The following is a 4880-nucleotide window of genomic DNA, read 5'->3' as shown; positions in this document are numbered from 1 at the left end:
GTCATAAGCTCCCAGAGTGTCACACCTTAAAGAATAAAACAATATTGTGTAATACACACCTAGAGCATTAATTACATGTCGTTGATATCATTACTATTAGATGAGACTGAAGACTTTGAAAACTATTACTAAAATGTATTTAGTACTAACCAAAGCTCCAGACATCACTCTTATGGGTGAACTTTCTATACATTATGCATTCTAGTGCCAACCATTTAATCGGCATCTGCAAAAGAAGTAAAAATTGATTTGATAACTAAATAATAATAATATATATATATAAAATTGATTTAAAAGTTTTAAGGTAGAAATAAAGAGCTCAGTAAAGCTAATGCTAATGTGGAATCCATTGCTTGTTGGAACGCCACTTTGACTCTCTACCTGTCTCTTATACACATCTAGATGTGTATAAGAGACAGCAACTACTGTATCTCTTATGACTTGCATTGTTCAATCGGATTGCAAGAGAAAGAAATGTGTTGTTGTACTAGAAGTTTTCTTTAGGCCAACAAAATTCATTCTTTGTCTCACGTCACTCTTGACTTCAAAAATTCAATGCGGAATGAGGTTTTTTTAAAAATTTTTTTTTTGTCTCGCATCACTTCTGGCTTCAAAAATTCAATGTGAAATGAGGCCTTTTTTTTTTTTACGCTACCCAATTCTAAAAGAAGTATTTGAATAAAATAATGGTCTTAGTAATGTACCAAAAAAGCCACGACTTAGTATACAGGGGCGTATCCAGGATTAGGATCCATGTAAGCGTCCAACAAATGCAAACAGTTGAAAAAAATATGCTGATTTTTGCATAGCCATAGCTTGTATCTTTGTATTATATTATTCCTGATGATGCTTATAAAAGCGAAACAATGAATAATATGGCCTTTTGGAGTGACATTCATGTTATCAGTATGACTATGTTTTTGTATACACACATGGGGTGCTTGCCCTCCCTTAACATCCACTAGATACACCCCTGTATGTACCGTAGTTCCCCGGGTACAGTCTCACCTCGGATATAATCTCACCCCCGCTGTATGCCCGAATTCAAGAATTTCCACGGGCAAAGTCCCAGCGTATAATTTGGGTGAGTAGGCCTAGCTAGAACTAGGCCTAGCTCGATAAATTTAACAAATGCTGACAAAAGATAAATGAATTGGCTCCGAATTCGGCCGACTTGAAGCTCTTCCAATTGATTAAACCAGATTGGTCGCCATAATGTTGAATGCTGATCGGAGCGTTGATTCACAGCGTGAAGACTCATGTGTTCCACAGAGAGATGGACGTCGCTTGCGTCATTGAGATTTATTGATAGACTCGCACAACAGTCGTTTTCAACAACAAAAAAATCGGGAAAAAAATAGGAAAACTTGAATATTCATGTGCAAATTTTAACAATAATTTTTTTTTTTATGTGTGCAACGTGAGGCAAAGAATTAATTTTATTTGACCTTAATGATGGAATAATGCATCCTGACTTTACTGTAGTTAATATATTTACTTAGAGTGTATGTTGTCATCTAACATACAGTACATTTAAATAAATTTTTTTTAATAGATTTTTATACTTTCTACATTTTTATATATTTAGGTCTGTGCAGTTGCCACTAAATGCGGAATTTCTGTAAAGAATCTGATCCACACCCTAAACTACTTACATGATCTTGGAATCATTCTGTACTTTGAGAACAACAGACTACTGAAGCATACGGTGATAACAAACCCACGGAAGCTGATTGACATCTTCAAGAAAATTATCACTGTAGTGGAACCCCATGACAGCGAAAAGGTGAGTTAATAACGTAAGCTCCCTCATCGGACAAGTCAAGCACCCCCCACCCCCCACTACCTGCCCAGCTCATCGGGCAGTCGAACCAGAGGTCCTATTTTTAAAAACGTTTCATTTGGGAAGGGGGACACCCCTCCCAAATGAGACTTTTTTAAAACCACCACTGGTTAATAAATTAAATTGTCTGTCAGCAACCATGCAGACAAAATGTCTCTACCTGAATCACTTGCCAGATTTTAAAAATTTTTTGCATCATGAATTTTCTTACATCAGCCCCAACCATTGTGGGGCTGTGGTGTTATCAACACTCAATCAATGCCGTAGCCAAGATTTTCAAACATTGCGGGACAATATCAGGGTGGACCCACTTTACACGTAAATTCAAATAATGTGGACCCAGTTTCTTAAAAGTTGAACTATTTTATGTAAAAATATTACAAATCTCGACCCATTTTCTTAAAATTTTACCCATTTTAGGCTAAATAATAGAAATCTGTACCCATTTTTCATGAAGTGGACTCATTTTATGCATGAAATTGCATAATTTGGACCCATTTTTAAAATTTTGACCCATTAGAAAAATTGTGTGGACTGTCCAAACTGTCCCAATAGCTGGCTACTATTGCTCTCAATCTTTAAAATCCATCACTTCCCCCCACCCCCCCACAATCCGCCACCAACATTAGTACTTCCTCCATCTATGAATTCCCTCCCTGGCCTCTCATCAAATGCCTAGATCCACCACTAAAACCGTATGCATCTTCAGAAATCGATTAAATATGATCTCAGATTATCAAAAATGCCTGAGCTCCACCACCTTGATCCCAGCAGCAGGGTTCCCCCAAGCGCAAACTCCACCCGACACCCCTCCCCATCTCCGGCCATATAGAGGTGCCATAATCATAAATTTTCTTACTTCAGGCTCAACCATGGTGGTGATGGGGTGTCACAGACTCTCAAACTGTAAAATTCCTTCCCATGCCCCCTCTATGTCAAATTCATAAATCTGCCACTGACAGTAGGGAATTCATGAAGCCGAACTGAATCTAGTTCTCCGTCAATTTTTAAAAATAAAAAAAAAATATTTTAAAAAATTGGGAAAAAAGAAAATGATATTCAAATTGTATGAGAGTGCAATTTCTGGCCATTTTGAAGGTGTCATGGTCATAAATTCTCCCTCAGCCTCAACCATGTTTGATGTTTTGGGGTTGCCTCCTCCTGTAATTGTTGAGGAAATTAAAATATTATTATTATCAGCACACATCATTCCGATTAAATCTCCTGATGCAAAACACCTCCAATAGCATTGCAGTACCCAGTGCTACTTGGGGATCTGATTCAATACTACAATAGTCACTAGCACAAGCTCCGTGGTCTAGTGAATAAGATGCCAGACTATTTATCTTAAGGTCATGGGTTCAATACCCACCTGAATCACTTGCAAGATTATTTTTTTACTGTACTGTGCGTTCAGTATAGTCCAGTCAAAAATCACCTTTCATGGTATCAACTCCACCCTCAACGAAACTCAAACCGTAGGTCCGTTATATATTGGAAAGATCATCTCTTGATATTGCGTCGTGCAAAGAGTGGGATTTAAGGAAAAAGGTAAGTTTTATAACCAGATTTTAGCCGCTTGTCACCGTTGATTGTTTACCTTGACAAGTGACGTCTCAAGGCTAACATAACAATACGCCATTTGCATCTCTACAAAACTTGTTAGATAAGTGTTACGGTCGCTAATAATTACCAATATCACAATGCATTTTGATACAGTATAAATACGTAAATATTACGATATATTTTAAATCATGCAAATCTCAGAAAAACCGAAAGAAAAACTATAAATACGTGTGAGTTTAATAAACAACCCAACTACTTTGCAAGCCATTAACATTAGGCAATCGACAACACTGACATAATTTTGTATAAGCAATACACTAATTTTTTTCTTTATATAGGTTTGGCTGATTTTAAGTTTTGAATTGAAAATAAAATTAAAAGATCAAGTAGTAGGCTAGGTATATACAAGTGCGATAAAAAGACGGTACTCCAATATTGTACAAACTTTACTTCCTTGGGTACCACCGTCGCTTCGCTAGTTAAAATTTAAAAAAAATATTATCTGACTGAGGGCATAGTTTATTTTATATGGATGGCCACGTTCATTATATTTTTTAACTCGCACATATTTATATCTATTCTTTAGTTTTTACGGAGATTTGTATGATTAAAAATACATCGTCATATTTACGTATTTATACTATATCAAAATTCGTTGTGATACTGGTAATTATTAGCGAACGTATCATTTAGCTAATATGTGTTTTAGAGACGGAAATGGCATATCGTTATTTTAGCCTAGTCATGTCACTTTTCGAGGTAAACAATCGACAGTGAAAAGGGGCTAAAATCTGGTTATAAAACTTGCTTTTTTCCCTTAAATCCCACTTGTTGCACGACGCAACATCAAGATATGATCTTTCCAATATATAAAGTACCTACGGTTTGAGTTTCGTTGAAGTAGGATCTTATACCATGGTTAAGGTGATTTTTGAGTGGACTAGTACGATAATAAGTCAAGTAGGGCAAAATGTCATTTTGATTACATCTGTCAAAAAGCATTGCAGTACCCGCTGACTTGCAGATCTGATTCAACACTAGTCACTGAGCACAAGCTAAGTGGTCTAGTGGTTATGACACCATGCTATTATCTGGAGGTCGTGGGTTCGATTCCAACACGAATCACTGGAGAAATTTTTTTGCAAGTATTTGGGAATGTATTGAGGTAGGCCAAGACATTCTGATTAAATTTCCAGACGCAAAACACCATTGAAACACAATGTGATTAATTACATGTCCAAATGATTTCAGTGGGCTACAATGATTGAGCTCTGGAATAAACTTGATGAAGAAGGAATTCTTGAGGAAAAGTTAGTCAGACATCTTTGGAGGGATGAGCTTGCCAAAGATGAATCTAGTTTTGAAGTCTTCTTGGAGTTAATGAAGCAGTTTGGACTACCCCAAAACCATCCCGCTCAAATGGCTTGAATTCCAGCATATTTTGCAGGAGAATGGTAGGACAGCTGTGCGA

Source organism: Anneissia japonica, unplaced genomic scaffold (assembly GCF_011630105.1).
Source record: "Anneissia japonica isolate Jap-2015-1 unplaced genomic scaffold, ASM1163010v1 scaffold111_len187536_cov110, whole genome shotgun sequence".
NCBI classification, from domain to species: Eukaryota; Metazoa; Echinodermata; class Crinoidea; order Comatulida; family Comatulidae; genus Anneissia; species Anneissia japonica.
Note: the sequence above shows the minus strand (reverse complement) of the source record.